Raw genomic sequence first — 23,599 nt, 5'->3', positions numbered from 1 at the left:
CATGGCATGCAGCTGGGGAGAGCAGCTGCCGTGGGTGGATTTCCAGTCAGTGTTACTTGAATTTCTCGTCAGGTGCTCTCTAAAATTCCCTGTGTCTTTTTCAGGTGATCTCAAGAACTCCCCCACCAAACCCCCTGGAGCTGTGGGTGTGACGCCTGAGCTGTGTGCATCACTGTCTTAGCACCTGCTCCAGGTGAGTGTTGAATCCAGAACCCTGCTAGAAGGGAAGCTGTAGTTCAGTTTCCGGGACTGAAATTTCTCTGCCGCAGAACTCTCAGGTCTTGGATGAGAGACAGGGTGGTGGGCTCTGGTTCTGACAGTTTTCTTAAGCCCACCCCTCCCCCAGCTTTCCAATTTGAGAAATGGGGGCCATGGTCTCTTGGGGGGTCTCAGGAAGAAAGCGGGGAGGATGAGGCAGCTTGCCGGGCCGTGGGGAGCCTACTTTCAGTGATACCCGCTTAAACGTACAGGAGGCTGGGTTATTCAGCCCGGCGAAGAGTCGTACTGGACCACATGCTTCCGCCTGCTTTTCTCTCTCTTTTCTCCACCTCCTCCCACCCACTGCTTACCTCCCTGTCTCTGGGTCAGGCAGCTACTCGTTTCTGGGTCCACCCACATACACCCCTCTGCCGTGGTGCTTTTGCCTTCAGGCCTTTTGCACACACTGTTCCCACCTGGAAGGCCCTTGGTCCGTTTTCCAGACCAACTTCTTTTTTTCAAAAGCGTATCTATTTACTTGGCTGCCTTGGGTCTTAGTTGCGGCGTGCGGGATCTTCGCTGCGGTGTGTGGCTTACTCTCATTGCGTGCACGGGCTCTCTCGGGCTCAGCAGTTGTGGTACTCGGGCTTAGTTGCCCCACAGCATGTGGGATCTTAGTTCCTCGACCAGGGATGAAACCTCTGTTCCCTGCCTTGGAAGGCGGACTCTTAACCACTGGACCACCCAGGGAAATCCCCAGACCAACTTCTATTTGTCATTTGCGTCTCAACATCAGCATATCTTTTGGCAATCTTCTCCAATCCTTCAAGGCAGGGTTGTCTCTCTGTGTACTTAAACGTGTTAGATTGTAATCGTCTGTTTCCTCATCCAGTACCCCCCACCCCAACCCCCGTTAGACTGTAATCTAGGATCAGGGTCTGGTTTTCTGCTGCTGTGTCTCCACTTCCCAGCCCACTGTCTGGCCCAGCACATAGTAGGTGCTTTGTAAGTATTTGCTGAATAATATTTCAGACTCATCAAGAACTGCCTCTTTTTTTCTCCCCTCCTGTATATTTTTTTAGACTGTATCAAACTCTTTGTTCCTCAAATCAAGTTCTCTAACCCAGGTATTCAGATGAAATCCTTTTTTGGTTCTGAGTTTGGAAAAAAAAAATCTTCAATTGTATTTATAGGGATGAAATGTGATGCTGTCGACGCCTGGGTAGTGTCTGTGTCTGAGGGAAACACATCAAGGGAAAGTGGAAATGTGGGCGGGATAACTGGTAGGAGCTAGAGACTTTGCCTGGGTCTCCTGATCATTCTCCTTCATGAAGCCTTCTTTTTTTGTGGGCTGGTAAGTTTGGAGCCCTATTTTCAAGGCATGGTTCTTTTTGACAGGGAGACACCACAGGTTTTCAACCAAAAAAAAAAAAAAAACCAACAAAAACCCCCAAAACAGCTCTGATTGATCATGTGGAACCATTTTCTGTTCCTTTCAAGAGAATTCTTACAGTGGAGAGGCAGTGTTCTCCGACATACAGTCCCCACGAAGGTCCCTTCTCGTGCCCGCCCCACCCTTCTGCTCCCAGCAGATAGGAAACCGACGCCAGGGCCGCGATTATCAACAGGGCCACACAGCTTCTTGACGCCGACTTTTCACGGTACTGTTTTTCATCCTTCCACAATGGCTGTCTTTCCCCAGCCCTCACCATCAAATGATAATTTTTACGCAGCAGTATACACGGTGTTTATGGCAACAGCGCATGACTTGTAGAACCGCAACACAGGATTTGGCACGGGATTCAACTTTTTGCCTGCAAAAAGGCCATGGGAACAAGACTTCCGTGCAAACGTAGGGCTTCAGAACGACACCAGTGGCATCTGCAGCTGTGTCTGGTGTCACCAGATCCGCCCTGCATGCTGGTGAGATAACTGGCTGGTGGAGGCCCACCACCACGGGGAGGGGTGTGGGCAAGATGGGTGGGGCCAGGTGTCTAGTGTGTTGAGATACTGCCAGGCACCGTGGACCAGGAGCCAAGGATCAGCTGCTTACCCTCACTGACTTGACATTCTAGAGATGCCCCGGCAGACACGCAGAGGCAAGGCGTTTTCCTGCGTGAGATGAATCTAAGCAAAAGCGAAACAGCTTGGTTCTCATGGCAACAAATCTGACCTGCTGGGGGGTCTTCCCCAGCGTAAGGCGTGTGCCTGTCCTGCCCCACCAGCCAGTGGTTCAGGGGAAGAGGGGGGCCTGATGGGAGGAAATGTTTAATGTCTTCTGCCCTCTGGAGGGCTGGCCGCAAGACACCCAGGGCCCTGTGGCTACTGCAAGTGGCAGAAAGTAAGAAGACAGAAGGTACGAGGGCAGTTTGGGAAGCTGGGCTCCTCAGCTTCAGGAGGAAGTCGAAAGGCAGGGTGGTGAACCCTGTAGAACCTGTGGGGGTGGTGTGTGTGGGAATTATGGGGCTGGGCAGGAGGGCAGTCCGAAGGATGGGTCCACAAAAGATATCCACACCCCGACCCCTGGGACCTGTGAATGTTACATTCTATTGCAAAACAAGGATGCTACAGCTGTGATTACATAAGGCTCCTGAGATGGGGAGAGTATCCTGAAGTATCCAGGTGGATTTTAAGAGCAATCACAAATGTTCTTTTTTAAGATTTTTTTTTTTTTTTGGATGTGGACCATTTTAAAAGTCTTTACTGAATTTGTTATAATATTGCTTCTGTTCTATATTTTTGGCCACAAGGCATGTGGGATCTTGGCTCCCCGACCAGGGATTGAACCTGCACCCCCTGAATTGGAAGGCAAAGTCTTAACCACTGGACTGCCAGGGAAATCCCACAAGCGTTCTTTTAAGGGGGAGACAGGGGGAGATTTGACATGGACAGGAGAGAAGGCGATGTGATCAGGGAGGCAGAGACGAATGTGCTCAGATGGTCAGCCATGTCAGACTCTTTGCGACCCTGTGGACTATAGTCTGCCAGGCTCCTCTTTGTCCATGGGGTTGTCCCAGCAAGAAAGTGGAGTGGGTTGCCATTTCCTCCTTCAGGGGATCTTCCTGACCCAGAGATTGAACCTGTGTCTCTTGCATCTCCTTCATTAGCAGGTGGGTTCTTTACTGCTAGCACCACCTGGGAAACCCCAGAGACTGGAATGATGTGGCCACAAACCAAGGGATGCTGGCAGCCCCAGGAGCTGGAGGAGGCAAGGAGCGGATTTTTCCTTAGAGTCTCTGGGAGGAGCACAATCCTGCTGACCCTCTGAGTTTGGGTCAGAATTGTATCAGTGATACTAATTTTACACTGCTGGTCTGCAGCACTTGGGAAAACGCATTTCTGCTGTTTAAGCCACCAAGTCTGTGGTTATTTATTAAAGCAGCAGGGAGAAGCTAAGCTACAGTTTTAGCTTCTAAGCCATTTGATGAGACTTCTGACTCTTCCAACAAGCATTATAGGGTGGGGCCAGTAGAGAGAACAACAAGCATTTCACAGTATTCACTACATGGAGCCTGTATCAGAATTCTGAACACACACACACACACCTCTCTCCTGGATTTGAATGAGCAACTGCTTGTATCTAGCTTTGCGGTGTTACACTGACTCTAGAGTTAATTCACTGCAAACTGGAACAGGCAGCTGCCAGCTGAAAAAAAGTGTGAGATCATCTCCCCCAGCTTAGTCAGGGAGGGTCGGGAGGGCATCACAGATGCACGATGGAGACAAGAGGGGAAGCCAAAGGCAGTGAGGGGAGGCTTCCCTTTGAGGTGCAAGCATCCTGGACAGAAGGGAGAGGAACATGCCCCCCAGAACAAGGAAAAGGAAGGTCCTGCTTGCAGCTCTGAGAAGGTGCTTCCTCAGGAAGAATAAGGGGAAAAGGCAGGCCTGACCCTTTTTCTGTTCTGTCCCCAAACTCTTCCCTAGGGATGTATTATCCTCCTAGGTGAGTGATTTATTTATCACTTTATTTTACTGGAGTATAACTGCTTTATAATGTATCCTACTGCACAACAGAGTGAGCCAGCCACGTGTGCACCTGCATCCCCTCTCTCTCAAGCCTCCCTCCCACCCCACCCCCATCCTGCCCCCTAGGTCATCACAGGGCACTGAGCTGAATGGGTGATTCAGTTTTAAAAAGAGGACTACGGGGCATCGACCACTGGGTGTGCTATGTGGATGCGACCAGCCCGGGTGATGGGTGAGCTCCTTTGGGTGGGCGGGATCTTTGGGCTGCTGTGGCATTCGGGGTAGGGTGGGTGGCTGCCATTCAGCTTAAGGAACAGCTTCTGGCTTAGGAGGTTAAGGCGTTTCTGTGGTCCCTCCTAGGGAAGACAAAGGGGTGTGGGAGGTGAGAGAAGGCCACTCTCTCCATGGCCTGGGTAGCGATGCCAGAAGCTCTCCTGTGAGAGAGCTGCTCCAGGCCGTGGAGGAAGCCCTGTGCAGACTTCCCAAGGCTCAACAGGCGTGGGAACCAGTCCCCTCACTGTGACTGGTCCCACAGCCCCAGGCTCCCAGCTATACTGACACTTGAACGATAATATGTTAAACCCTTGACTCAGCGCCACTTACTTAGCATGCACAGTGTCCACAGCATTAGAGGAGGTTGCATATAGGTTTGCAGGGGAAGAACAGTGGACCCTTGAACAACATGAGTTTGAACTGTGCAGGTCCACTTATACATGGATTATTTTCCATAGAAAATATGGCAGGACTATACCATCTGAGACTGGATGAATCGTGGATACAGAGGAACAAAGTATATGGAAGGCCGACTGTAAGTTACACCCACCTGGATTTTTGACTGTGTGGAGCGTTGTACCCCAGCCCTGTGTTGTTCAAGGGCCAGCTGTAGATAGCACAGTTTCTATTCTCCGGGGAGAAACAAATACAAATAAGAAGAGCCAAACCAGGGACTTCCCTGGTAGCTCGGACAGTAAAGAACTGGCCTGCAATGCGGGAGACCTGGCTTCAATCCTTGGGTTGGGAAGCTCCCCTGGAGGAGGAAATGACAACCCACTCCAGTATTCTTGCCTGGAGAATCCCATGCATAGAGGAGCCTGGTGGGCCATTATGGTCCATAGGGTCGTAAAGAGTCCAACATGACTAAGGACTAACGCTTCCATTTTCACTTTCACTTCCAGTGGGTAAGACTCTGTGCTGCCAGCGGAGGGGGCCCAGGTTCAGTCCGTGGTCAGAGAACTAGATCCCACATGCTGCAATTAAGAGTGTGCATGCTGCAACTAAGACCCAGCACAGCCAAGTAAACCAAAAAAAAAAAAAGAGCCAAGCAAAGACACAGGTGACAGATGTCTTAAGGCACTGAACCCAGGAGGAACTAGCAAAGGGCCCAGAAGACCTGTGCTCATCAAGCCCTGAGTTCTATGCCTCTGTGATCTTGGGGTTTCAGTCTTTGTGTCCATCTGCAAAGGAGATTTAACGTAATTACCAATGGCTTGGCTTGTTTAAACAATTGAACGAGATAATGTATGTGAAAGCACTCTTAAAGCTACAGTGGTTGTGCCTCAACATACAATATACAGCATAAGGAAATATAAAAACTTACACTCTGAGGGGTAGAAAAAAATACAGACTGTTAGCTTAATTCCAAGAATATACTAATTTCATTATGACTCATCAGGATACTCTGGGACAACAATGAGACACATTATTCAAGAGAAAAGAACATCTTGATATTAAGTACAGCCAACATTGATTTTTGTCTGCCTCCTTCTAGAGAACTGATTCACCCCAACAGCAGCCACAGGCAGAGTTGCCCATGACAGGACCACACACTCCAGCCTCAGGGCTGGAGCCTGGGCAGAGGTCATGTGATTCAGGGTGGACCAATCAGAGGCGTTCCTTGGTTTCCACAGATTTTGAAGTAGGAAAGATTTTCCCTTCCTTTTAGGTTGCTACGCTGGCACAATACAAGCCTGCCACTGCCCATGGCCATGATGTCCTCTGTGTGGAAGAAGCCTGTAGTAAGACAGAATGAGGCCAACGCACAGAGACTCTGGGGAGGAGAGCAAGAGTCTCATTATGGGGAAGAAAAAGGGTCTTGCTTCAAGTGCTTAAGCACCCAGGGTCCTACAACTCTGTGAGTTCTTTTCAGGATATTCGATTTTGGGTTTAAAACAGCTGCTTCATCTGAAAGAGTTCTGATCTATAGAGCAAGCTTACCCAGACATACTAAATAAACCTTGATGAAGGGCAAGTAAGAATGTTGGAAAAAGATTCTACAAAGGTCATTGCTTCTCCTGAAACACATGAGATGAGCTCACCATTTGGAGATATCAATCCCAGTTTTCTAAACCTGGCTCAGCACTAACAACCTTCTGTATTAATCAAACAAAAAGGCCACGTGCATGCACCATGATGAATACCAGGAGACGCATTCAATGAGGGTCTGGCTAGATCATTCTAACACCTGACGAGCATGACCAGCATGGGGAAAGGGATTCAAAATATACACAGGAAATAATGCTGAAAGGTGGACAAGAATGACTGGGACAACATTTCAACTAGAATATTAACTACCACTTATTATTTTCCATGCTGTTCACTTACTGAACAGGAAAAATTCATGTTTCAACAGCAGCATCAGGAATCACAACCTTTTACTATCTTCAAGGTCACTAGATGGAAAGCTTACATTTGCTCTTAATGGCCATACCATTATGTGGCTGCAAAACATCATCACCAAAGAACCGATCTGCTGTGGCGTGGTATTTAATCCATCGTGCTCCTGTAGGGTAAGAAGACTCTCAAAGCCCTGCCCTGCACCATCCCTGGCTCCATTATGGTTGCTGAGAGTTCCACGGACAAGTTCCGGCTTAAGCCTGGAGAAGGCAGTTCTTGGAAACAAGTGTCAGAGACAAGGAATGATAAAAATGTGAATCTTTCTTGGAACCCCTTTCTGATCTCCATCTTTTTTCTTTCAACCAGACAAGATCTGTCTTCTCTGTAACCTCTACACAAGTTTATTATTTTTAAAATCTATTTTAATTAACTAATTTTTTGGTTGCACTGTGCAGCATGTGGGATCTTAGTTCCCCAACCAGGGATCAAACCCATGATCCCTGCAGTGGAAGCACAGAGTCTTAACCACTGGACCGCCAAGAAGTCCCAACACAAGTTTATATCTGCTACTAATAGGGCCTACTCAGTGACAAATTTAGAAATTAAGAGTGTTTGTAGCAGATGGAACAGTATGGTGGTGACCTATGGCCTTAAAAGAGGCACCCATGGTAGGGAATTTGGATTAATCTAAGAAGCATAGATGGGCGAATATTCAAAGTCCAAGAAAAACAGTACGGGGTAGAGTAGCGGTTGGTCGTTTAGTTGCTAAGTTGTGTCTGACTCCTGAGACCCCATAAACTGTAGCCTGCCAGGCTCCTCTGTCCATGGGATTTTCCAGGCAAGAATACTGGAGTGGTTTGCCATTTCCTTCTCCAGGGGATCTTCCTGACCCAGGAATCGAACCTGGGTCTCCTGCACTGCAGGCAGATTCTTTACCGACTGAACTATGAGGGAAGCTCCATGGGGTAGGTGGTCTCACTAAAAATTCTATGTGCACCTTAGAGTATGTAGAAGCTGGTGAGTCCATTCTGCCACAGCAGGGCTGAGACCCTCTGCTCCCATTGTTGGGGGTAAAATAATTCTGTACCTTTATCCACATTAAGGATATTTTTGCATGGTGGCACTAAATGGTAGCTCAGTTGGTAAAGAATCTGCCTGCAGTGCAGGAGACCCCAGTTCAATTCCTGGGTTGGGAAGATCCCCTGGAGAAAGGAGAGGCTATCCACTCCAGTATTCTGGCCTGGAGAATTCCATGGACTACAGTCCATGGGGTGGCAAAGAATCAGACACGACTGAACAACTTTCACTAAATGAACGAGAGATCCTCTTTAAGAAACTGGCCTTCATGATGGCACCTTGCTTCCTCGGGTTTTCCAGGCCAGGTCAATGAATTCAGTCAATAGCTGGTTTTCTACCTTTGTTCCTGTCTCTCAACATCCCTGAAGTGCCTGACGTGGTGGCTTTCGAACACTGTCTCACATGGCCTCTGCGGTACAGCATGTTCTCATCTTCCTGTTCTTTTTTTCCCCCTAATATTTATTTATTTGGTTGTGCTGGGTCTTAGTTGCAGCATGTGAACTCTTAGTTTCGGCATGTGGGATCTACTTCCCTGACCAGCGATTGAATCCAGGCTCCTAGCACTGGGAGTGAGGAGTCTTAGCTACTGGACCATGGGGAAGTCCCTTGTCTTCCTGCTCTGTAACCTTCTCCTTGTTCCCACCTCTCCTCTCTTCCTCCATCCATATGGCTTCATTTCTATATGCTGATAGCCCCCAGATCTACACCTCTAGCCCATGTGAACCCCAAGCCTTAGATTCAGCTTCCTACAGGCCATCTCCCCTTGGATGGGTGGCAGCTGGTTTACTGTACACCCACCCACCTGAGAAGCCTGTAGACGCTCCCAGACTCCATACTCACTCTCATGCCGCAGCCATCCATCACCACGTCCTGCATCTTTACCTTTTAATTTCTTTCAAATCTGCCTCTTTCACCCTTATTTCCACTCCACTGTCCACACTTTCATAGCATCTCACCCAAATCACTGTGACAGCTTCCTTTCCATCTCCCTGCCTCCCCTCCAGATGAATGATCCTACACAGATATAAACATGTAAGTTACAAATATGATCTCTGGCTTGAAGCTCTCCTTGAGTCCTCATTACCCTCAGGGACAAGTTCAAACTGTTTCCGGTGTCTCTCTGATCTGCTTACCTCTCCTGTTCTGGCTCCTCACTCGCTCCCGAGCTCCCTGGGTTCTAGCCCTACTCAACTATTTCCAGATCTTCTGTAGTCCTGCTCAGTGTCCCTAGCTTTCACTTGCTTATCCCTGTGCTAGAATATACTCTTTCCTCATCACCCCCTTCCATATTCCAAGACAGTCCTAAGGAAATAATCTGAAATGCCAACATGTTTCTATTGTGGGATACTCATCACAAAGTACAATAAAAAATCTTGAAAACTACCAAAATGCCAATAAAAACAGCCTTAAAAGGACTGAAGTTTTGTGTTACTAGAAAATGGCTCATCGTATATTAAATGAGAAAACCAAATTATGAAGGTTGCTTTCCATCACAACTTCATAGATACTAAAATAGCAACAGTAGTTATTTCTGCATGGCAAAATCACTGGTGGTTTTAATGTTCTTCTTCAGACTTTTCTATATATTTATTTTTAAAAAATTACCCATGTACATGCGATAATTACTTTCATAATTAGGAAAAACCAGTTATTTTTTAGAGAGGGACATCCCTGAGCATGTAATAGGAGGGTGGTGGTGATTGTTGTTCAATCACTAAGTCATGTCTGACTCTTCATGACCCCGTGGACTGCAGCACGCCACGCTCCTCTGTCCTCCACTACCTTCCACAGTTTGCTCAAATTCATGTCCAAATAGGAGGGTAGATGTAGACCATGAAGATTCTATTTCTCAAGGGAAGAGTGCTTTCTATGGAAAGTTTAAATCCTGAACTGGGAGGATATCTAGAAGATTGTGAATGAGTTCTATAATCATCTGTTGCAAAGGGTGAAGTGAAAAAACAGCTGAAGAGGGTGTGTGTGGGGGCAGTTTCTGCTCCCATGACAAATGCTAGGGCTAAGATTAACTCATCTCTGGGATGTGTTTCCATCACTGAATAAATCCCTCCACTCTCTCCTCTTAACCCCCCGTCGATATGGGCATATGTTTTGGTGTGGCTGAACCAGTGGAAGGGCCCCAAGAACTGAGTGAGCAAAATATAGTTAACTCACAGCCCCTCAGCTGCTGTGCTTCAGTCAGCAGGGAGCAACAGGTGGTATCCTTGCCAATCTGTGTGTCCAGCTATGAACGGAGAAGGGAAAGTTAACACACAAACGTTTTGTTCTCCAGAAAAATGAAAATCATTTGGATAAGTCTGTACAGCTGTATCCAGTGGCCACTCGAGTGCTGGCCTGAGAATATTATATATAAAGGGAGTTTCCCACCTAGTCAGACATGTATGCTATTTCCATTAAAGGTTATTTTCTGTCTCAATTCAATCTGGAGTTAGAACAGTACCAGAAGCATAAGCAGAGTTAGAAGAGAACGGTGTGCTTTGGGAAAATGAGATGAAACGCTTAGCTTACACGAAAACGTCACCTTAATGCACAAAACTGAAAACACAGCATCTCTGGCTCACTTAAGTATAATTGCTGATTAAATTTTCAGTTAATGACCTAGCAGGGAGCATTTGTTGCAAGGCATGTATTAAATAATGAAGCAATCAAGCAGATAACTGAAAAACATACTTTTGAAACAGAGTTCAACCTTTTGGAAGAAAGAGAAACAATATAATATTTACAGGAAACCCAGTAACATTTAAATAAAATCTTTGAGAATCCACAGGTGTGTTCCCTGCAGAAACAAGTCTGTAGCAACAAGAGGGAGAAGGCCAATTTCTTATGAATCACCCTGTTCCTGCGAAGAGTGTGTGTCCTTAAAGACAGGAGAGACGAGAGACAGAGGATGGTAAGAGAGAGGAGAGCAGATTACAAGTTTCCCAGCCACAGACTCTGATTCTGTTATTTTCTAGGTCTGGAAAAAAGGAAACCAGCATGAAATCACAATCTTGATGAGCACAACAAACGAAGATCCTATTGTATCAGGTCATTTAAAACTCCAAATTGACTTTTATTATTACAGCTGGATAAAGTGAGTGAATGCTTATTGGTTTAGATATTAAAATGAACCATAAATATGGCTGTTAGGGTTAAGTGAGTGATGAATCTTACGTCCTGGCTTAATTTCCCAGATTTTCAAATGGATGATTCTAAAGGCAATGCCAATTTATTAGTTTCTCAGAATTAGCTTTAAGTTGGAAAAAAAGATAGCATGAATAAGAAAACATTATTATGCAGTATATATTTCATTTTAAAGTTTGAATTATTTCTTGGAATCAGACCTGGGTCTGATCTGTAGAATTTTCCACTTGAAAACCTTTGTTCTGTGTGTTTAGTTGCTCAGTCGTGTTCGACTCTTTGTGACCCCCTGGACTGTGGCCCATCAGGCTCTTCTGTCCATGGGGATTCTCCAGGCAAGAACACTGGAGCGGGTCACCATGCCCTCCTCCAGGGGATCTTGACAGCCTTAAACACCGGCAATATTCCAACAATTGTTACTGACTTCTTTTTTAAGCTTCATTACCCAGGATTTCATTTTGGTGGCTTGAAAAAAAAAGTCTGATGAATCGCATCCTTTCACAGTTAGAAATCGAAGCGTTCACACTTCTTGTCAGCAGGAAGTGGAGGTTGGGAAGAATTCTATTTTTGGAGTTGAAAGGCCACCTTTGACCCAGAAATGTGTGGTTTCATGAAAGATGTTCCTCTGTTCTGTCTTACTTGATTTACCCAAGGAATGGAGAAATGCTTAAGAGTGTAACTTCATCAGACTTGTTTCCTCCCAGTGCCCTAAGTGCCCTAAGACAACCCTATTGACCATACCTAAAGAATTTTAGATTTTCAAGTGTTTAATTTGGTCTTATGTGATCCATGTCACAGTCATTTAACTTTATGTTATTCAAAACCTTCCACGTTGAAATCTTGACTCTTTTTCTAAGATGTGAGGATGTATTCTTCATCTAGATCAGGGGATAAGAGATGAACAGTCTGAAGCAAGGATTGATCATCAAGAAGCAAAGGGATCCTAGAGAAAGAAGTGAATCCACAGGGAAGGAAAATGTATCCTGGTATACTGCTTGGCTCTGAAGGAAACAATGTTTATAAAGTTATAGTCATATAAAGAGCAGTTATTGGTTTTCAGCTTTAGGGTCAATCAGCAAAGTGTGAAACAATGTAAAGTAAAGTTCTAGGTGCCAGAAGTTCAAGCAAGACACTGTCTTCATCTTCATTCCACGTAGTGGTGTGAAGAGATGGGTCTGAAATTTATGGAGCATGAAAAAGTGATTCTTACATATTTTTGTATTTCACAGATTCTAAAAGCTCACATCTTTCAACCATTAATATATTTTTATATACTTTTAATTAATCATTTATTTCTGGACTGTGCTGGGTCTTCACGGCTACTTGCAGGCTTTCCCTGCGGTGGTGAGTGGGGGCTACTCTCTAGCGGAGGTGCCTGGGCTCCTCGTTGTGGTGGCTTCTCTTGAGGTCCGGGGTGTGCGTCCTTTAGTAGTGGTGAGTGGGCTCAGTAACCCCTCAGCATGTGGAGTCTTCCTGGACCAGTGATCAAAACCCATGGCCCCTGAGTGGGCAAGCAGATTCTTAACCACTGGACCCCCAGAAAAGTTCTAATATATTTGAAACTGGGATACACCTTACTCTTGAGAATACCTTATAAGTATAATTGGCAATGTTGTTTTCTTTGGTGGAACAGACAATAATGGCACATCTTACATTTGACAATGCAGTATCTTGAGTTGTAAAAAGTAACTAAAAGTAAACTAAAGATAATGAAAAAAAAAAACACAAAAACTAATAATACTTGGGAGGCAGTGACCAAAGACAGCTAAATAAACCATCATCTCTTAGAATCAAAGGTTAACAGAAAATGTCTAAACCTGATAAATTTTTAAAAATGGCAGCATGAGCCTGTTGTTTATGTATCTTTTCATTTTAAACCCTTCCACTGTTTTTTGGCAGGGGGTGGGGGGGGGTGCGGGGCAGGGAGCACACTGTGCAGCTTATAGGATCTTAATTCCCCGACCAGGGACTGAACCCAGGCCCCAGCAGTGAGAGCCCAAGTCTTAACCACTGGACTCCTGGGGAATTCCCCACTATTTGACTTTTAAAAAACAAGACTGTATCAGGTTCTTGTCGTTGCTGTAACAAATTACCACAGTCTTGGTGGCTTAAATTAAAAGACGCTTACTCCTTGGAAGGAAAGTTATGACCAACCTAGACAGCATGTTAAAAAACAGAGACATTACTTTGTCAACAAAGGTCCGTCTAGTCAAGGCTATGGTTTTTCTAATGGTCATGTATGGATGTGAGAGTTGGACTATAAAGAAAGCTGAGTGCAGAAGAATTGATGCTTTTGCACTGTGGTGTTGGAGAAGACTCTTGAGAGTCCCTTGGACTGCAAAAAGATCCAACCAGTCCATTCTAAAGGAGATCAGTCCTGGGTGTTCATTGGAGGGACTGATGTTGAAGCTGAAACTCCAATATTTTGGCTACTTGATGCGAAGAGCTGACTCATTTCAAAAGACCCTGATGTTGGGAAAGATTGAGGGCAGGAGGAGAAGGGGACGACAGAGGATGAGATGGCTGGATGGCATCACTGACTCGATGGACATGAGTCTGAGTGAACTCTGGGAGTTGGTGATGGACAGGGAGGCCTGGTGTGCTGCGGTTCATGGGGTCGCAAAGAGTCGGACATGACTGAGCAACTGAACTGAACTGGTGGCTTCAAACAGAAATTTACTCTCTCCTAATTCTGGAGGCCAGAAGTCTGAAATCAAGATGTTTCTAAGGCCATGTTCCTTCACAGATTCAAGGGTTCTTCGCCTCTTCTAGCTTCTGGGAGCTGCCATCATTTCTGCACTATGCCAGTCTCTCTCTCTGTCTTCACATCACTGTCTCTGTGAGTGTCAAATCTCCCTCTGCCTTTCTCTTATAAGCACACTTGTAGCACTTAGGACCTACCTGGATAATCTAGGATAATCTCCCAGTTTGAAGATCCTTAACTTCAGTCGTGTCTGACTCTTTGTGATCCCATGGACTATAGTCTACCAGGCTTCTCTGTCCATGGGATTTTCCAGGCAAGAGTACTGGAGTGGGTTGCCATTTCCTTCTCCAGGGGATCTTCCTGACCCAGGGATTGAACCCAGGTCTCCTGCATTGCAGGCAGACGCTTTACCCTCTGAGCCACCAGGGAAGCTCAATTATATCTGCAAAGACCCTTTATTCCAAATAAGTAACATTCACTGATTCTGAGTACTATTAGGATATGGACATATCTTTGGGAGCCATTATCAGCCTACTCATGCATTAGTTTGATTTAAAAAAAAAATCCTAAGTTATTATACAACTTGAAGCTTTTCAGTGACTACCCATAGCTTCCAGGATCAAGTTCAAATGATGTACTGGTTAAAAATATAGTCTCTAAAGCAAAAGCAGAGGAAACAAAGGAAAAATAGGTAAATTGGACTTCAAGATTAAAAACTTTTGTGCTTCAAAGGATACCATCAAGAAAGAGAAAAGACAACACACAGAGAAAATAACATAAATGATAAGAAACTTCTATCTAGAATATACAAAGAGTTCTTAGGACTCGATAATAAAAAGACAAATAACAGTTGTTAAATGGGCAATAGACATTTCTTGAAGGAAGATATAAAACTGACCAAAAAATACACAAAAAGATGCTCTCCATCATTAGTCACTTAGGAAATACAAACTAAACACAGTGAAACACCACTTCATACTAGCTAGGATGGTGACAATAAAAAAGACAGATAGTAACAAGTCCTGGCTAGGGAACAGAGAAACTGGAACCTTCATGCACTGTTGGTGGGTTATTCATTAGTCATAATATCCCCCAAGTGGAAACAACTCAGATGTTCTTCCACTGACAAACGGATACATAAAGTGCAGGCTATCCATATAATGGAATATTATTTGGCAATAAAAAGGAATAAGGAATATGAGACATTGCTATAATATAGATGACCCTTGAAAACACTACCCTAAGCGGAAGAAGCCAGTCACAAAGGACCAGGTATTGTATGATTCCATTATATGAAATGTCTAGGGTAGACAAATCTATAGTGATAGGAAATGGATTAATGGTTGGTTGGGGTAGGGGTCTAGAGGGAATGGGGGATGGGTGACTGCCAATGGGTATGGGATTTCTATTTTTTTTTAATTATGTAGGTGTTTATTTTTCGCTGCACCGAGTCTTCCTTCACTGCTGTGCACGGGCTTCCTCCAGTCGCGGCGGCTGAGGGCTACCCTCTAGCTGCCGTTGGAGGTGCTTCATTGCAGTGGCTTCTCCTGTGGAGCACAGGCTGCAGAACTTGGGCTTCGTAGTTGTGGCGCGCAGGCTTAGGCGCCCGGCGGCATGTGGGATCTTCCTGGACCGGGGATTGAACCCGTGCCTGCTGCATTGGCAGGCAGATTCTTAACCACTGGACCACCAGGGAAGTCCTGATATTTCTACGTGGGGTGATAAAAATGTTCTAAGTGGATTGTGGTAATGGTCACACAACTCTGAATATACTAAAAACCATTGAATTACCTGCTTTAAATGAGTAAAGTTTATGACATGTGAATTCTATCATAGATACACGATAGACCAGTAGACAGACAGTCCACTCACTCACTTGGGTCCAGTCTCAGTTCCATGAGAAGGTGTAGGTGGATGAGAGAACATGCACGGAAAACCTCAGCACAGTCCCTGGCACTGGGACTGTAGATACCCTACATGTGACCACTGTTATTATCTGCCTGGCATTTGGATCACTGTGGGACTTGGTCCTGGCCTACCTCTGGCCCCTTTACACCGCCCTTAACCCCTTTTCAGGACAGTTGCCACCCTGCGTCCCCTGCCCCCAGCTATGCTACCTCTTAAGTGCCCCCTGAAACAGGCTCAGCACATCCTGCTTTCACTAGAATACTCCCCCCTGCCTGCACCTGGTTAGTTCCTCTTTTCCTCCCCTTCTGTGTTTCCTGAGCCCTTGTCTCCCAGGAAGCATCCCCTACGGGCTCTAAGACCGCCTGCCCTTCCTGCCAGGTCCGCTGTGGCCCCCACAGCTCTGGGTACACAGTCTCTCGTGGCACTCGCCATGCTCTGTGGCATCTGTCTGCTGTGTCTTATTCATCTTTCCACGCTCAGTGCCAAGCAGAGTGACAAAAATGTAAGAAGTGAACGTGCTCAATGGCCGCTGGGCCTGAAGAGAATTACTGCTGTGCCAGCAGTAGAGCAAAGTCTCTCCCAGGAGAGAGCAAAGATTTTTTCTCTTGTTTTCCGGGCTGAAGAAGTCGGTTTCTCTGGGGATGGGGTGCTTGGCACGACCAGCCTCGTGCCTTATCTTCCACGTGCACACGTGCAGACGTGCCCGCCGCCTGCTTCCCATGGAGGGATGGAGGGATGGATGCAGGCCTGTCTTGTGACCCTGTCGGTTTATTAGCACTTTACTGAAGTGCGTGTTCAGACACGTGCACTTAATGGAAGGGACAGCTGAAGAGCAAAGCCAGCGTGATATTCACACCATGCAGCATAGGGAAAAATGCATTTGCAAACCCCGTAGGAGGTAATGCTCAAAAAAAGCCCACAGTCTGGGGACAAGAAGGAACAACTCCTTTCTAAATATTCCCCGTAACATAAGCACAGCTGGTGAAGAGTCCAGGGAGGCCTGTGTGAAACTGCCTCTAACCCTCAGAGGTAGTGAGCGCCCTACCCCGGAGGCACCCACACTGGGGAGGGTGCCGTGGGGAGCGAGGAGATGCTGGATTCGGGGACCCTTAGCTCCACTCCAATGATTAGAAGACATGATGTGCCGATTTGAGTGTCTGGTGAGAATTATCTGGAATATGCGGGCTGCCACTCTGCACAACTCCGGGATGCCCTTTGCGTCACAGTCTAGGTGAGAGGCACCCCCCACCCCCGCTGTACCCCCGACGAAGTGCCGCCCTGCAGGGACTCTGTAGTTGTTATGGGCAACCGGGCTAAATCTTGATTACAGACTCCTGTGTCTATTACAGCAAAACAGGCTTGCTTAATTTCTTCTTTTAAGGTTTGTAGTATCTTTATTTTTTTTTAATTATTTTTCATTGAAGGATAATTGCTTTACAATCTTGTGTTGGTTTCTGCCACACATCAACATGAATCAGCCACAGGTATACTTATGTCCCCTCCCCCGTGGCTTACTTAGTTTTATATGACTCTGGCTTTTTTTTTTTAAAGAACACTGTCTAAATTGTACACACATGGCTTAACGAAACGGTGACATATTTTAAAGGAAACTCCAAACCCAAGGAGGGCTGAGTTGGTAAAAATTTTCATCACTGGTTGCATCTTAGGGTTGTACTCCAAACAAATGCTAGCCACTGTCTCTTGGCCTCAGTGTATGTTGTCGGTTAGTCAGAAAGGCCACTAGCTCTCAGGGATCCTGAGAAAAGATGCCAGATGTCGTGTGTGAAAGCCAGCACATTTGCCCACAGACAAAGCAGACCCAACTACACATTCTGCATGGGTGTCCCGTCAGGAAACAGCTTTTCCTTCTCTTTTTTAAGCCATGTCACACAGCATGCGGGATCTTAGTTCCCTGACTAGAGATGGAACCCAGGTCCCCTGCATTGGGAGCATGGAGTCTTAACCACTGGACCACCAGGGAAGCCCAGGTGTTCCTTCTGTTTATTAAAACAGAAAAGAATCAGCACTGGCATATGCACACACATGTGTACATATGTGTACACACATGTACACACCCTCTTCCTTCCATATATCACATATATTAGAATACTATATTAGATATTTAATACATATATTAAATATATATGGTGGCACTAGGTAAAGAACTTGCCTGCCAATGCAGGAGACATAGGAGACCCAGGTTTGATCCCTGGGTCGGGAAGATCCCTTGGAGGAGGGAATGGCAACCCATCACTCCAGTATTCTTGCCCAGAGAATCCCATGGACAGAGGCGCCTGGTGGGCTACAGTCCATAGGGTCGCAGAGAGTCGAACATGATTGTAGCAAGCTACTTGGCATGCATATAAATATAAATTAGTCGAATTTTCTATCTTATTAGTTGATTCAGTAAAATATGTGATGGAAAATAAAATGAGTGTTTTTAGTTCTCCATGGTTTTTCCTTCTCTAAATTTCCTGTTCCTTGTACTGAGCATAGACCTGGGCCACGCGCCTTACAGCACCAACGCAGAGTCACTGCTTCACATAGGGGAGGGCGGAAGGCGCCATCTGTCCATGTTCCAAGGTCCCCGCAAGCACCCCATCCTCTCGGATCTCTCCCTGCCGCACACGATGGCCTCCCGTCTACTCCTCTCTTTAAAGTGGACAGTGGGTAAGAACACGGGCTGAGGAGTCAGTGAGGACTGAGCTGAAATCCTGACTCTGCTGCTGACCAGCCATGGGCACCTCTGGTGAGGGACACAGCTCCTCTGGGTCTCAGCTTCCTCATTTGAAAAATGGGAGCAATACCCGCCCCATTTGGGGTTACGAGAAGCTCAAGGAGAAAAGCTCACGGAAAGCACGTGGCTCAGGGGCAGCATCCAGCCAGTGGTCAACAAACAGCAGCATCTCCTCTCTGCTGCTCTCTGAATGGACTCTGCCCCCATTATCAGGCTGTGAGCCCTCTGAGGGGTCCGATGTTTACTGAATGGGGAAATGGATCTGACAGGATAGGAAAACCACGGCACCTCCTACTGACCTGCTGCTCCTGGAGAATCACCACCATGCCCTTCCTCTGCCCCCCTTCTGCTCCTAATCAATCCGACTAAGGCCTGACTGCTTTACCAGCAAGGTGGTGGATTTCCACCAGCAAAGACAGCAAGCTGTGAATGACTCTGATACATTTTTACTGTAATACATAACCTCTCTGCTCAAATATCATATGCAATTGACCACAGGAAGGACAGGCCTGCTTTCTAAAGGTTATGCAGATGATTTTTTTGTTCCAAGCTAAGTGTCTCTCTTTCTACATTATATTGTATTATAGAATACAAGTAGGCTGACATACTTTCCTCCCTTGCTTCTATTTGTATACAATTAGAATTTAAGGTCTGTTCTCTTTTCTTGGCTTTTTTTTTTCCCCCCTCAAGGACTTGGGATACTTGAGGGTATACATCTGAAATCCTGGGGTAGATTCCTGTGATCATTAATTTCATCAGGCTTGAACAGGGCCAGCTTAGCATGGAGACTCACATGATGCTTTCCTACTCCGAGAATAACAGGCACTGAGGCCCTCACAGGCCACGTGGCTGCCGATTCAGTCCTGGGTTCCCCTACCTTGGAATCCCGCAGGCTGCCTGTATAAGGGCGCTGAGCAGTTATTCATTCTGATGCTGTGCTGACAGAAATGGCTCTCCCAGCTATAGATTTAGGCACTTGGAGGGCTGAACAGTAGCTCATCCACTCTCTAGTTTTTCTTTGGAATTCAGTAATGAACTCATTAAATCACCAACTTGTTGTGACAGGAAGTCATTCAGATGCTGATGCTATTGCCATGGAAACCATCCCTCCACTCCAAGCTCCGTCTCTGCTGAGGAGCACCCCAGCTCCATAATTACTGTCATTCCCCCAAATAACACTGAGCCATCACGGCTCCAAGCAAATCCAGAGCAGAGCATGCAGAGTCTCTATTCTGCTTTCAGACGGATCCTTGTTGGTTTTGGTGTATTTTTAGCACACATTTCTCTTCTGAACCAGTTGTCTTTTAAATGCCTACATGCTGGCTCCTTTCCAACACCTTTCTTAGAGAAGCAGACAAAAGATTTTTGGGGGGATAACTGTCAGGGATAGGGATTAAAGGGAACCCACTGCTTTCCCAAATCTTTGTGCTTCCAAATATAGAAACAAATGAGTTCTTCTGCCTTTTGAGACCCTCAGAAACAACTCAATTCTCTTATAGTCCATCTTTTATAAAACCTAAAGGTTTATGGATAGATGAGTAATGCCCGGATGCAAGTTCAAAGACGCAACACAAGTATGAAGTGTTTGCTTTGTTTTGTTTGTATTATCTAGGCTATTGCTAAATGCCAATACCAAGACACAAAAAGAGAGAAAGTACACTCTTATCCGGAGTAGCAATCAAGTTTTTTTTTTTGAGATAAAAATATTTTACTTATAAACAGGATACAATTTGGTACTAAATACCAAATAACTGGCTGAAAAATAGAAAAATTTCATCAAAATTTTAATTTAGCATTCTATAGGTATGTAAACATATATTAAGACTTGCCATATTTAAGATTTATTTTTCAGGTTTTTTTTTTGTTTTTTTAATTAATTTTTATTGGAGGACAGTTGCTTTACAATGTCATGTTAAATCAAGTCTTTTTTTGAATATGCCATGGCACCTGGTATACAGGGAATTTGAAACATAACCATCTCTTAGCAAATGAGAGACACTGTACCAGGCATTTTGCATTCTGTTTCATGATTTAAATTTATCTGCATGAAAATCCCATGAGGCAGATATTTTTATTCCAATTTTACAGCTCAGGAATGTACAGCTCAGAGCAATTAGGTAAATTAAATAAATTCCACGCTCTTCCATACTGCAGAGGTGTTACCACATCACACGTGCTGTGCCCGCAGGCATAAAGGTGACTTCTGTTGCCTGAGAATCATAGGTGCCTGGATTACAAAAAGCCTTTCATGACTCTCTGTTTCAACTAACCAACCCCTTTTAGGACATCCCAGCTCATTATCTGCTCTCAGCTTGGGTATCACCAGCAATGGAGAATTAACTAAAAGCAGTCTGTATCTGGACAGCTTTCTCAGAGAAGCCTGTTCTGCCCATGAGCAAAGAGCAATCATCCTGGGAGCGTCTACTGAGCGCGAAACTGAGGCCATTTGGTTGTGGCTGAGAGTCCTCTAGGATATCCAGGTACGGGTGGGAGAAGAGGGCGATGAGAAGGAACTAGGTTAGGGTCTGCTTGAGCGCAACAAGAGCATCTCAGCAGACCACTGACTCTGTGACCATTTGCTCTGTGCAGAAGAAACCTGTTCCCCAGAGCCAGTGGGAAGCTGTGTTTTTTTCCCCCTTTCTTTAACTTGGTGACCATTTATAATTTTATTTATGTAAAACCTTTTTTGGAGTGCACTTGCTTTACAATGTGGTGTTAGTTTCTGCTGTACAGCAAAGTGAATCGGTTATATATGCATCCCTTCTTTTTTAGATTTCCTTTCCAGTTAGGTCATCACAGGGCACTGAATAGAGTTCCCTGTGCTACCTGGTAGGTTCTCAGTAGTTACCGATTTTATATGTGGTGTCAGTGTACATATGCCAATTCCAATCTCGCACCCCATCCCACCTCCCCCCTTCCCTTTGGTGTCCATACGCTTGTTCTGTAAGGGGGAAGCTATGTTTTGAGTGAGACTCAAATCATACACACATGTGGACGTATACTCTCAACAAAAATGCATCTCTGTTCCAAACAGAAATACCAACATTTAAGAAGGGCAGTAAGCAGTGATCCAGCTTCTGAAAATGTTAGCAAGGTCAGGGGAGGAATACCACACTGACCTTGCAGCTTCACGAAGTTCTGTGTTTAGTGCTGTGAGGATCATTTCTTTCTGCCCCAGGGAATGAGGTTTACTCCAGAAATGCTCAACTGCCTATGCCTTAGACTCTACACTCCTTGGTGGCAAGTTCTGTAATATGTGCAGATATGTGTTACCTGAATGATCCCTGACAAGCCTCTTTAACCCAAGTGCCTCTCTTTCCTCATCTGTAAAATGAAGGATGCTGCTAATTACATTCTCTACTTTATGGGAGTATGGCCAGATTGAGCTGCAAAGTGCAAAAAAAACCCCAAAAAAACAAACCCTGAGAAAAGCATCAAATCTATAAGAAAAAAAAAACTGTGCCTAGGGACTTCCCTGGTGGTCCAGTGGCTAAGACTGTGCACTCCCAGTGCAGGGGGCCTGGGTTTGATCCCTGGTCAGGGAACTAGAGGCCACGTGTAGGAACTAAAGAGCCCGCACGCCACAGCTAAGACCCAGTGTTGCCAAATAAATAAAAATACTAAAAAAAAAAAATTCCCAACTCAGTATTTGATGAAAGGGAATATGTAAACATAAACAATTCCAAGCTTAATATTTACCAGAAGTGAGATCAAATCTCTTTACAATTATCGTGAAAACCAAAATGATTTTCTAAGCTTGGAGCAATGATTCCTTTGAAGCAATATTCAGCATAAAAATTTTGATACTACAGGGTTGTGATTTGTTTTTTTAGTGTTCACTGTCTCATGACCTAACCTGTTGCAAAGATTAAAGCAAAATTTTCCAGTTAATCACAGAGGATTAGTAAGGCCTCTATAATTCTGCATCAGTAAAAAAAAGAGCAGATCACACAGAGTCCAATGTTTTTAGTCTTTATAGGTTTGTTTTCTAAGTAACTTATAAAGGTACTTGTGAATATACTCTGCCTAATTCTCAAAAGTATCTGATAGCCTACAATAAAAGAAACAGAAATAATAAAAGTGAAGTAATTTGAAAAGAATCTTTTCATCCAATTCACAGCCATTTGTTCTTAATAATACCTATGAAACAGAATTCAGCTAGAGTTACAAATGAGATCCTCTATAGTTTCTGACACTGAAAATATTTTACTCACCGTAACCAAACACAGGGCTGGTAGGAAATGACTTCTGGGCGAGGGGGCGGGCTGGGGTGGGGGGAGTCTGTGAAATGGACTGAACTACGGGACTTGAAGAGAACGAACATGAATACAATTATGAAGTGGATTAAATCAAGATGCAGCGCACGCCCAGATCACGTGTTTTATTTCCATTTGGATGTAACAGCTAGTTTCAGGCAGAATATGCTAAGACAGCCACACAAAAGGGAAATGAGTCATTGACTAAATACCAGAAAAGCTTAGGCCAACTGGCTAGACCGAGACTCAGCCACGTCTTTTTCTGCCTCTGTTCCACTTCTATATCCTGAAAGCGCCACCTTATCATAGGAGGGAAATCTTTTTGGCAAATATGCCTGGGACACATCCAGCTGTACTCTTCCTCCATGTCACACACACACACACCCACGCATCTAAGAGGCTTAGGGATGCATGTGGTTTTTTCCCCAGCAGTCTTACCTCCATAATTATGTTTGACCTAGACTAACATTAACATATTTTGCTCTTCCTGAGCAAGCAGCAATCAGCATGAGGTTCCACCTTCCTTGGATCATAGCCCATCATCCTTTCTCTCTCTTTCTCTCCCCCCATTCCCACCAGCATAAAAGCCCTGGCACAGGAACTCTTGTCTGTCTTGCTGACTCTCTGGTATAGTGCCTGGCATATTGTTGGTACTCAATAAACATTTCCTGGGTGAGCTGAAGAAATACTTTCAGTCTCTCCTAGAAGCTCTCTGCTTTTTCCTCAGCCTAAAAGCTTGTACAAGTCTCCTCATTAAGTAAAAGACCAAAAAAGTCCACCGTTCTCTTCTCCCCACAAGCCATGAAATACCCGCCAATTAAACCACCCATAATGTCAGTGCCCTTGTAGCTCCTGTCTTCTCTCCCATCACACCTTATAGCCAAGCTTCTTAAGAGAGTGGTGGTGGTGGTTTAGTCACGACGTCCTGTCAGACTCTTTGTGACCCCAGACTGTAGCCCCCAGGCTCCTCTATCCACGGGATTTCCCAGGCAGGAATACTGGACT

General features: G+C 45.2%; 1 protein-coding gene and 1 long non-coding RNA gene across 2 annotated transcripts in view; one reads left to right on the top strand and one right to left on the bottom strand.

The window, feature by feature from the left end:
• The window catches only part of MYO1D (myosin ID), a 356,856-nt gene that overhangs the window by 29,498 nt on the left and 303,759 nt on the right, over nt 1-23,599 (bottom strand). The window lies entirely within an intron of this gene.
• Nucleotides 4,274-7,600, top strand: LOC113878454. The gene is made up of 3 exons (XR_003506987.1): nt 4,274-4,396; nt 4,896-4,972; nt 6,107-7,600. It is a non-coding gene; the product is annotated as an uncharacterized LOC113878454 (long non-coding RNA).

The sequence above is a fragment of the Bos indicus x Bos taurus genome, chromosome 19 (assembly GCF_003369695.1).
Source record: "Bos indicus x Bos taurus breed Angus x Brahman F1 hybrid chromosome 19, Bos_hybrid_MaternalHap_v2.0, whole genome shotgun sequence".
Taxonomy (NCBI): Eukaryota; Metazoa; Chordata; class Mammalia; order Artiodactyla; family Bovidae; genus Bos; species Bos indicus x Bos taurus.
This window is presented reverse-complemented; position numbering and strand designations above follow the sequence as displayed.